The following is a 12,265-nucleotide window of genomic DNA, read 5'->3' as shown; positions in this document are numbered from 1 at the left end:
AACTACGTGCAGCCACCAGCACCACCACCAGCAGGTCGACCTCAGGTATATATTCGCAACGGTAGGCCGGCACCACCACCTCAGGTACGAGATCATGACCATCTCCCTAAACTGAAATTGAATATTCCACCATTTGAGGGTAGATATGTTCCTGATATATATCTTACTTAGGAGTTAGAAACTGAACAACGATTTACATGTTTACAATATCCTGAGGAGAGACGTGTTCCTGCTGCTGTTTGTGCTTTCACTAGCTTTGCATGTGTTTGGTGGTCTGAACATTGTAGATTATATCCTGTTCCAGCTACTTGGGCTGCTTTGAAAACTGCTATGCGTACTCGTTGGGTTCCACCATATTATCAACGTGAATTACTTCAAAAATTGCAGCGTTTAAGACAAGGAAACAATTCTGTAGAAGAATATTATCAGGAATTACAAACTGGCATGATTAGATGTGGTATTGTTGAGGATAATGAAGCTATGCTTGCACGTTTTATGGGTGGATTAAATAAAGAGATTCAGACCATTCTAGAGTATAAGGATTATAATAATATCACTCGTTTATTCCATCTTGCTTGTAAAGCTGAACGTGAAGTGCAGGATCGACAGCCATTGGCGCGAACTAACTTTTCTGCAGGTCGACCTTCATCATGGACACCGCGTGCATCTTCTACTTCCACTTCACCATCACCTCCATCAGGTGCCACCTCCAGCCGTGATACAAGAAAGCAGGCACAACCACCACTCTCTGCCAAGAGCACACCTGCCGGGCCTGTGCAGAGCTCTTCTTCTTCCATGGCATCGACAGGGCACACAAGTGATATTATTTGTCGTCGTTGTAAGGGAAGAGGACATTTTGCGAGAGAATGCAAATCTCAGCGTGTCATGATTGCTACTGAGGATGGTGGGTATGAGTCCGCTAGTGACTATGATGAGGAGACTTTGGCTCTTATTACACGTGAAGAACATGGTGGAGATGATTCTGAAAATGAGACGCAATACATGGCTCCTGAAGACGCTGACAGGTATGAATGTTTAGTTGCTCAACGTGTTTTGAGTGTGCAGGTCACACAAGCAGAGCAAAATCAGAGGCATAATTTGTTCCATACAAAGGGAGTTGTGAAGGAACGTTCTGTTCGCGTCATCATAGATGGAGGGAGCTGTAACAACTTGGCTAGCATGGAGATGGTGGAGAAGCTATCTCTCACCACAAGACCACATCCACATCCTTACTACATCCAATGGTTCAACAACAGCGGCAAGGTTAAGGTAACACGTACTGTTCGTGTGCATTTTAGTATCTCTACATATGCTGATTATGTTGATTGTGATGTGGTACCCATGCAAGCATGTTCCTTATTACTAGGTAGACCATGGCAATTTGATAAAAATTCTGTACACCATGGTAGAAACAATCAGTATACTCTTGTTCATAAGGATAAAAATATTACTTTGCTTCCTATGACTCCTGATTCCATTTTGAAAGATGACATTAATAGAGCTAATAAAGCAAAACAGGAGAAAAATAAGAGTGAAAATCAGATTGTGGCAAAGGAATTTGAGCAACAAATGAAACCTAATAATAAACCATCTAGTGTTGTTTCTGAAATTAAATTGAAAAGTGCATGTTTACTTGCCACAAAATCTGATATTGATGAACTAGATTTCAGCAAATCTGTTTGCTATGCTTTTGTGTGCAAAGAGGCATTATTTTCATTCGAGGACGTGCCTTCCTCTTTGCCCCCTGCTGTCACTCACATTTTGCAGGAGTTCGCTGACGTCTTCCCACAAGACGTGCCACCGGGATTACCACCTATTCGAGGGATTGAGCATCAAATTGACTTAATTCCCGGTGCATCGCTACCCAACCGTGCACCATACCGTACCAATCCAGAGGAGACGAAGGAGATTACGCGTCAAGTACAGGAGCTGCTCGACAAAGGTTATATACGCGAATCTCTTAGTCCTTGTGCTGTTCCTATTATACTCGTGCCTAAAAAGGATGGTACGTCGCGTATGTGTGTTGATTGTAGAGGCATTAATAATATTACTATTCGTTATCGTCATCCTATTCCTAGGCTCGATGATATGCTTGATGAATTGAGTGGCTCTACAATATTCTCCAAAGTTGATTTGCGTAGTGGATACCATCAAATTCGTATGAAATTGGGAGATGAATGGAAAACTGCATTTAAAACTAAGTTTGGTTTATATGAGTGGTTAGTCATGCCTTTTGGGTTAACTAATGCACCTAGTACTTTCATGAGACTAATGAACGAAGTTTTACGTGCTTTCATTGGACGATTTGTGGTGGTCTATTTTGATGATATACTGATTTATAGCAAATCTTTGGAAGAACATTTGGAACATTTACGTGCTGTTTTTATTGCTCTACGTGATGCACGTTTGTTTGGTAACCTTGGGAAGTGCACCTTTTGCACCGACCGAGTATCTTTTCTTGGCTATGTTGTTACTCCCCAGGGAATTGAAGTTGATAAAGCCAAGATTGAAGCTATTGAGAGTTGGCCGCAGCCCAAAACGGTCACACAAGTGCGGAGTTTTCTTGGACTCGCTGGTTTCTATAGGCGTTTTGTGAGAGATTTTAGCACCATTGCTGCACCTCTCAACGAGCTTACAAAGAAGGATGTGCCTTTTGTTTGGGGTACCGCACAGGAAGAAGCCTTCACGGTATTGAAAGATAAGTTGACACATGCTCCTTTACTCCAACTTCCTGATTTTAATAAGACTTTTGAGCTTGAATGTGATGCTAGTGGCATTGGATTAGGAGGTGTGTTATTACAAGATGGCAAACCTGTTGCATACTTTTCTGAAAAATTGAGTGGGCCTAGTCTGAATTATTCTACTTATGATAAAGAACTATATGCTCTTGTTCGGACTTTAGAAACATGGCAACATTATTTATGGCCCAAAGAATTTGTTATACATTCTGATCATGAATCTTTGAAACATATTAAAAGTCAAGCTAAACTGAATCGTAGACATGCTAAATGGGTTGAATTCATTGAAACTTTCCCTTATGTCATTAAACACAAGAAGGGTAAAGAAAATGTTATTGCTGATGCATTGTCTCGTCGCTATACTATGCTTTCACAACTTGACTTCAAAATATTTGGTTTGGAGACCATCAAAGATCAATATGTGCATGATGCTGATTTTAAAGATGTCTTGCAGAATTGTAAAGAAGGAAGAACCTGGAACAAGTTTGTCGTTAATGATGGATTTGTGTTCCGTGCTAACAAGCTATGCATTCCAGCTAGCTCTCTTCGTCTTTTGTTGTTGCAGGAGGCGCATGGAGGAGGATTAATGGGACACTTTGGCGTGAAGAAGACGGAGGACGTACTTGCTACACATTTCTTTTGGCCAAAGATGAGACGGGATGTTGAGCGTTTTGTTGCTCGCTGCACTACATGTCAAAAAGCTAAGTCACGACTCAATCCTCATGGTTTATATATGCCTTTGCCTGTACCTAGTGTTCCTTGGGAGGATATATCTATGGACTTTGTTTTAGGTTTACCTCGAACAAAGAAGGGGAGGGATAGCATATTTGTTGTCGTGGATAGATTCTCGAAAATGGCGCACTTTATACCATGTCATAAAAGCGATGATGCTGTTAATGTTGCTGATTTGTTCTTTCGTGAAATTATTCGCTTGCATGGTGTGCCAAATACTATTGTTTCAGATCGTGATACTAAATTTCTAAGCCACTTTTGGAGATGTTTATGGGCTAAGTTGGGGACTAAACTGCTTTTTAGTACTACTTGTCACCCCCAAACTGATGGACAAACTGAAGTAGTCAATAGAACATTGTCTACTATGCTTAGGGCTGTTTTGAAGAATAATAAGAAAATGTGGGAAGACTGCTTGCCTCATATTGAGTTTGCTTATAATCGTTCATTGCATTCTACTACTAAGATGTGCCCTTTTGAAATTGTGTATGGTTTCCTACCTCGTGCACCTATTGATTTGTTGCCTCTTCCATCTTCGGAGAAGGTTAATTTTGATGCTAAACAACGTGCTGAATTGATCTTAAAAATGCATGAGTTAACTAAGGAAAACATTGAGCGTATGAATGCTAAATATAAACTTGCTGGAGATAAGGGTAGAAAACATGTTGTGTTTGCACCTGGAGATCTTGTTTGGTTACATTTGCGTAAGGATAGATTTCCTGATTTGCGCAAATCAAAGCTAATGCCACGTGCTGATGGTCCTTTTAAGGTGTTAGAGAAAATAAATGATAATGCATATAAACTTGAGCTGCCTGCAGATTTTGGGGTTAGTCCCACTTTTAATATTGCAGATTTGAAGCCTTATTTGGGTGAGGAAGATGAGCTTCCGTCGAGGACGACTTCATTTCAAGAAGGGGAGGATGATGAGGACATCAATACAATTATTACACCCACAGGCCCTGCTGCTATACATACTGGACCAATTACTAGAGCTCGCGCACGCCAATTAAATTACCAGGTACTTTCGTTTCTTGCTAATGATTCTAATGTTCATGAGAATATGATGCTGCCTAAATTGGATACATTTGTTTTGCTTACAAATGAAGGGCCTAGCTTTGAGAAGGATGAACATTGGAGCAAGAACAAGCATGGAGATGATGGCATGCGCATGGGGAACAAGAACGGAGTTACAAGTGATGATTTCAGGACGTTGAAGCCACCATAATGCGTGCATGAAGCCTTGGACGAAATATACAAGATGCTACTTCATAACTTTCGTCCAGAGGCTATTCTAGGTGCTGCGTCACCTTATTATTGGGCCAGGCCCATGTAATTTCGAAATACATAAGTATAGGCTGTTTTTAGAGTCCGTATGTGTGGGGAAACAAGAGATAGGGTTGGTTTCGGACCCCTTCCTCAAGGGCCACGAAATTCCCCCCCCCTCTTCCTCCATATATACAGCCCTTAGGGCGTCGTTTAGACTTTGGGTTTTGTTTAGATTAAAAGTTCGCCATAGCTGCAACTTCGCGTACTTCGTTTGTGTTCAGCGACCAGACAAAGGCGTCACAGAACCCCACCTTGATCAATAAAGCTTTCATCTTATATTCGCAATATCCAGATTGCAATCTCAGTTTCTTGCCTGTTCTGCGTTTGCTCGCAGGAAACAGACCCTCGTGGTCAGGTTGATCGTGCTCCGGCGTGGTCGATAACCTCTCGGAGTTGGTTTAGCGATTGCTAAGGCGCGACGTCCTCGCACGTTCGTAGTCGGATCGTCAAAGTCGACGTCCATCAAAGCGATATTCATCATCTCATCGAAAGACGGGACACCTTTGCCTCTATCAGAGAGCCACATATGCCTCCGTGTATCTCTGCCAATAGCTCCAGTCCTTCCTCCTGGGGAATGCACTTCAATTTCACACCATTTGGTCTTTTCCTATACAGAACGTCGTCGACGAACTGATACATGGCAGACTGACGGGCTACTTTCTCCGCTTCTTCCTGCTCCTCGGGGAGTTCCCCTGTTTGGAGGAATCGGACGGTATGTTGTGCCCATGCCGGAGCCTGGGGCTCGATGGCAAGGGCCAAAGGCATTTCCTCTGCCATGGGAGCGGCTGTCTCTACGGCCAGGGCTTGACGCCCTGCCGGAGCCTGTCGCCCCATGGCAGACTCAGCGTCCATGGCAATATCTTTGTCGGCGGCTCCTGGGAGCTCGGCGGGAAAGTACTTGCTGGGGCCTGATTTCCTCTTCTTGTTCTGCCGTGTCAATGGTTCAACGGATGGTTGAGTTAATCGAAGCACAAAATTACATTGTTCCACAGGCAATTTGAAGGCAGCGAGTTTCGACAAGTAATCGGCGACGCCGTTCTCCACTCGGGGAACATGCTCCGCTTGTGTACCGTCGAAACGCTCTTCCAGCTTCCTCACTTCGTCTACGTAGGCCTCCATCAATGGGCTTTGATAATCCTTGTTGACTTGCTTGACGACAAGCTGTGAATCACCCCTGACGATGATCTTCTTGATCCCGACGTCTGCCACGATCCTGAGACCGGCAACCAACCCCTCATACTCAGCGGTGTTGTTTGTTGACATCTCCCTGGGAAAGTGCATCTGGACTACATACTTGAGGTGCCCTCCGGTGGGTGCGACGAGTAGCACACCAGCATCGGCGCCTTGCAGCAAGAAAGCCCCATAAAAGTACATAATCCAGTCGCGACTTGCTTCCTTGCCGGGGAGGGCGGTCTCCTGAATCTCCTCGTCGGGTGTTGAGGTCCATTTCGCAGTGAACTCCGCCAAGACTCTACTCTGAATTGTCGAAGTGCTTTCAAGCTCCAACCCAAAGCTCGATAGTTCCAAGGCCCATTCCACAATCCTCCCGGTTGCGTCGGGGTTATGCAATATCCGTTGCAACGGGAGGCGGGTGACGACGGTGATTTCGTGTGCTTGGAAGTAATGACGCAGCTTCCTCGAGGCCATAAGGAGGCCGAAGAGCAATTTCTGCACACCGGAGTACCTTGACCTAGCCCCCTGCAAAAGGGAGCTGGCAAAGTAAACCAGGTGCTGCATCATCTTCTTCTTTTGTACTATCTCATTTGGTTGCGTCGCTTCTGCTTCGCCAGCGACAGACTCTGCCGGGGGCCTTGCCTTATCGGCACCAGGCCCTGCCGGGGGGAGCTCTAGTTTGCCATCCGCCTGCCCTACCGTTGCCACTGCCTCTTCGTCGACCTCCCTCTGTGCCACTAGCGTGGCGCTGACCACTTGGTTCGTTGCCGCTAGATATAGCAGCAACGGTTCTTGTGGTTTAGGCGCAACCAGTATTGGCATAGAGGAGAGGTACTTCTTCAAATCCTGCAGGGCTGCCTCTGCCTCTGGGGTCCATTCCATTGGGCCCACCTTCTTCAAGATTTTGAAAAAGGGAAGGGCACGCTCAGCAGACTTGGAGATGAACCTGCTCATGGTGGCATCGCAGCCAGTGAGCCGACGCACATCCTTGATCCGCCTAGGCGCCTCCATTTGCTCAATGGCCTTGATCTTGTCTGGATTCACCTCGATCCCACGCTGTGATACAAAGAACCCGAGAAGTTTGCCGGACGGAACGCCGAAGACACACTTCTCAGGGTTCAGCTTGAGGTTGATCTTGCGCAAATTTGCAAACGTCTCTTCTAAATCTTTTATGAGTGTTGCCCTATCCTTGGTTTTGACCACCATGTCATCCATATAAGCTTCCATATTTCTATACAGCTGAGGCTCAAAACCAATTTGGACTGCTCTTGCAAACGTCGAGCCAGCGCTCTTCAACCCGAAAGGCATTCGCATGAAACAATACGTACCACATGGGGTGATGAACGTTGTCTTCTCTTCATCTTCTTTCGTCATGAAGATCTGGTGGTATCCCGAGTAAGCGTCAAGGAATGATAACAAGTCACACCCGGCCGTGGAGTCAACAATCTGGTCGATGCGCGGCAACGGGAAAGGGTCCTTTGGACAAGCCTTATTGATGCCTGTGTAATCAATACACAGTCTCCACTTCCCATTTGCCTTGCGCACCACCAACGGATTGGCCAGCCACGTCGGATGGAGCACTCCCCTCACCAAGCCTGCCGCTTCTAACTTCCTGATTTCCTCTGTGATGAACTCTTGCCGTTCCAGAGCTTGCTTCTTGACCTTCTGCTTGACGGGCCGCGCATGAGGACACACAACAAGATGGTGCTCAATCACCTCCCTGGGAACGCCGGGGATGTCGGATGCTTGCCACGCAAACACATTTCGCCCGCAGGAAAGTGACGAGCGCGCCTTCCTATTTACTACGAGGGTGGACCTTATGGTAAAAGCCCCTCCCGTGCCATCCTCCTTGATGGACACCTTCTTGGTCTCTGGTGGTGCAGCTTTGGATTTCTTTCTCTTGCTGGTGGAGCTCTCTGGCACGTCCTCGACGGGAGCACTACACTCCGAAGAGGTGCGCTTGCCGGAGTAGGTGCGAGAGGTCTTGTCGGTCTTCTTCCCTCGCGGGGCTTCGGCGGTAGGAGCAAGTGCCTTGGCGGCAGTCGCTGCAACTGCCTCCCGGTAGAGTTGGTCAGCGCAGATCAGCGCATCCTTCTTGTCGGAGGGGACGGTGATGATGGTCATCGGGCCAGGCATGTTCAGCGTGTTGTTGGCGTAATGTGAGGCCGCCATGAACTTGGCCAGTGCTGGGCGGTCGAGGGTCCCGTTGTAGGGCAAGGGGATCTCGGCTACGTCGAAAACAATCCCCTCCGTCCTATAGTTTAACTCACCTCCAAACGTCACGGGCAGCGTGATCTTACCCTTCGGCTGGCTCCTTCCCGGGTTGACCCCTTGAAATGTGCCTGTCTCTTCGAGGTCTCCATCAGGAATCTGCAGCCTTTTGATCACAACAGGCGAGATCAAGTTCAGACCGGCCCCGCCGTCAACTAGCATTTTTGTCACCTTGAGGTTGCGTATTGTTGGTGAAACCAACAACGGCAAACACCCGACCGCAGTTGTGCGATCAGGGTGGTCCTCGGTATAAAAAATGATAGGCGTGCTGGACCACTTCAGTGGATTTTGAGCATCGAATGATGGTTCTGTTGCTGTGATCTCACGCGCCCACTGGTTGAGCTGGCGGTGAGAGGTGTGCAGCGAGGCGCAACCGTTGACGCACATGGCTTTCGTAGCTTTTTGGAACTCGTGCTCGCCGGACTCGTCGTCCTCGTCATGATCATCGTCTTCTTGCTTCTTGTCGTGGCCCCGAGCGGGCCTCTCTTGCTGGTTATCCTTGCCGCAGCGACCTCCTTGGCCGCCACGCTTCTTGCCGGATCCCTCGGCACCAGCCTGACCCTTCTCCTTGTCCCGCCTCTCATACTCAGCTTTTTGCTTCTCAGCAAACAGCTCAGCTTGCTGGCAGTTCTGGAGGTCGTGGCCCTTAGTGCGGTGGATCTTGCAGTATTGCTTGTGGGAGCCTCCTGGCTTGTCGGCAACCGCCAAGGCCCGGCAAGCGGCGCACCCAGCAATTTCCTTATCGGGGTCGTCTGCCTTGGCCTTCTTGGCAGCGCCAGTGTCCTCGGATCCCTCGACGGCAAGCACGGTCTTACCCTTGCGCTTCCTGTTGCGGTGCCGGCCCTTCTTCGTCGGGGCAGCTGTGTCTTCGTCTGTGGAGTCGGTTTCCGCGCCGGTGTCCTCGTCGGGGTACTTCCTCCCCTCTTCAGCTCGAGCGCACCTATCGGCCAGAACATAAAGTTCGGCCACATCTTTGACCTTGTTCATCACCAGCTCTTCACGCATCTTGCGGTTGCGCACATTCTGATGAAATGCGCTGATCACGGCGGCGGGATGAACATCTGGGATGTTGTACTGCACCCGGCTGAACCTCTGTATGTATTTGCGCAGGGTTTCACCTTCCTTCTGGGGGATGATATGCAAATCGCTTGCCTGGCCATGAGCTTGGTGGCCTCCGGTGAAGGCGCCAACGAACTCATGACACAAATCCGACCAAGAAGAAATGGAATCCGCTGGCAAGTGCATCAACCATGACATGACATTGGGTTTAAGTGCCAACGGGAAGTAATTGGCAAGCACCTTGTCGTCGCGGGCTCCAGCAGCTTGCATCGCGATGGTGTAGATGCTGAGGAACTCCGACGGGTGGGTCTTGCCGTTGTACTTCTCGCCAACGTCGGGCTTGAACATGCGGTGGGAGGGCCAGTGGAACTGCCGCAGCTCACAGGTGAAGGCTGGGCAACCCACCTCATAAGGTAGGCCACCGGAGCCCCCCAGAGCTGGGTGGTCTGTAGCGGGTCCCACTCGCCTATCTGACTGATGGCGCGCTTCGCGCCGCCGCTCGTTGGTAGTTCGAGCGTCTTCATGGGCTCGCTCCCGAAGAACTTGATGCTGATCGCGGTGGGTCCGTGGGTTGGACGACGCTATGGAGATGTTATCACAAGCGTCATCACGATGAACCGGCACCCACGGTAGCTGACGTGGGGGAGGAGACTGCACTGTGGCCGCAGCACCTCCGGTCCTTCCACCACTGGCATGCGGTGGCTTGACGGAGCGCCGGCCTGAGGGCCCCGCTGTTCGTGGCTCATCTTTGTTGGCAACGCCGACGAGGCTCCGGATGGTGGCTCTCCACTCGTCGAGCTTTTCCGTAGCAGGAGGAAAGTCGAGGAGCAACTCCGCGCACCAAAGCTTCTGGTGGTGTAGGTGGTGGCGAAAGCTGCGTGGACCGTGACGCGCTCCGACTTCTAACCACGTTAGAAGGAGCTCTATCACGGCCTTGCGGTTGTGCGCCATTTTCGCCAGCGCCTCGGCGTGCATGCTGTTCTTCTACGTCCCGCGACTGAGGCGCAGGACTCTTCCCACGGCGGCGCCCGGGGTCACCAGCGTGGTGACGCTGCTCGTCGCGCACAACCTGGGAAGAGCGCGTCGTGGGCGCCGGCGTAGGCATCTTGGAAGTCGCCGCGCCGCCCTTGGTGGGCCCAGCGCCGCCTGCGGGGGGCCCGGCTCCGTCTTTGGATTTGGCGGCATGCGGCCAGTCATCTCGCGCACGAACAACGCCACTCGCCAGGCTTTGACTGCCAGAGTGATGTGGGTGTTCGCGGGCCGCGCCTCGGCTTCCGTCCGCGACCGCCCCACCACTCGCCCGCACTAGTACGGGCCGTTCGGCTCTGGACGAACCGATCGCTGTGATCGTCTTCTTCTTGGGAGCCATGGCGATGAAGAACTGCTAAACTAACTGCTAGACTGGATTTTCACAACTACGCCCCCTACCTGGCGCGCCAAAGATGTCGGTGGAAACGACACCTATGGAATCACTGGGATCCCTTCTACGGTTGGCGGGCGCGGGGTTGTGCAAAGAACGGGTCTGGTAGTCAGCACAAGGATCGTTTACCCAGGTTCGGGCCGCGAAGATGCGTAATACCCTAGTCCTGCTTTGATGTATATTTGAGTGTTCTTGAGCTCTTGAACTAGCTACAGTGCGTGCCTAGTCCAAAAGATCCAAATGCTTCTCCAGTGCGCCTCGGGCCTCCTTTTATAGACAAAAGGGGTTGCCGAAGTGGCACACAGGAGGTGGAAAGGTATACAGTGTACAAGCTTATCGCCTGTCATTATGGGACAAGGCGCATTAAATGCGCCCCTTAGGTGTCTCGTTGCTTTATTAGGGACGGTAACGAGGCCCGTCCCGTCCGTCGCCGCTCCGCCTCGCTCCGACGCGCGTCCAGGCCAACGAGGCATGCAGCGCCACGTAGGCTGGCAGGCTGCTGAGATGGCGTGGTGGTAGGGTCTTCACGAAGATCTGCATGCCACCACGCAGGTGCTTGCTGAGTTGGCCTGGAAGCCGCACGTTGCCACGCAGCTGCCTGCCCAACTGGTTGGGCTGGCAGCTGTATGGGAACAGCGGTGGAGTCCTGGCAGACATGGGCCTAGTTGCGGCCACGCAGGTGTCCTTGGCAAGGGCCTTGCCGAGGCCTCGGCAAGGGTCTTGCCGTGGCATCGCGGTCGTCCCCGGCAAGGATCTTGCCGGAGGTCTCGTGGATTGCCTCGGCGAGGATCTCGCAAGGATCGTCGTCTTCTGGTCCTCATCTGACCTTGTGTCTTTATGATCTTCACAAAGATCTGCATGCCACCATGGAGGTGCCTCCCGAGCCTTGGTTCCAATGTGGTTGATGGTGTTGGAACCCTTGGGCTCAAGGGTGGCGTGCTCTGCTGGCGTTGGGCAAGCTGCCCTGGCAAGGCTCTTGCCGGGGGAGTCCACTTCGCCCTCTTGCTCTTTGTGTCTCTGGTCTTGGCGTTGCTTTGCCCGTCTTGTGCTTTTGGTTCCTCCCTTTGCCCTGCCAAGTGCGGCCGCAGGCGCGGCTCTGACTGCCTGTGCACAAGTAGAGGGGTCAAAAGGAGAGCCCCTTATTTTGTACACCGACAACGTCCCAGTACACCGCCGGAGGCATTCACATAGAGTCATATTTTGTTCTAAGTATTGAGTTGTAATTCTTGAGCGGTAAGTAAATAAAAGTGTGATGATCTTCATTATTTGAGCATTGTCCCAGTAAGGAAAGGATGATGGAGACTATGATTCCCCCACAAGTCGCAATGAGACTCCGGACAAAAAAAAAGGAAAAAAAAAAAGAGGCCATAAAAAAGGCCCAAATAAAAAATAAAAAATGAGATAAAAAGAGAGAAGGGGCAATGCTACTATCCTTTTTCCACACTTGTGCTTCAAAGTAGCACCATGATCTTCATGATAGAGAGTCTCTTATGTTATCACTTTCATATACTAGTGGGAATTTTCATTATAAGAACTTGGCTTGTATATT

This window comes from Aegilops tauschii, chromosome 4 (genome assembly GCF_002575655.3).
Source record: "Aegilops tauschii subsp. strangulata cultivar AL8/78 chromosome 4, Aet v6.0, whole genome shotgun sequence".
Lineage (NCBI taxonomy): Eukaryota > Viridiplantae > Streptophyta > Magnoliopsida > Poales > Poaceae > Aegilops > Aegilops tauschii.
The sequence above is the reverse complement of the archived record's forward strand: the minus strand, read 5'-3'. Positions refer to the sequence as shown.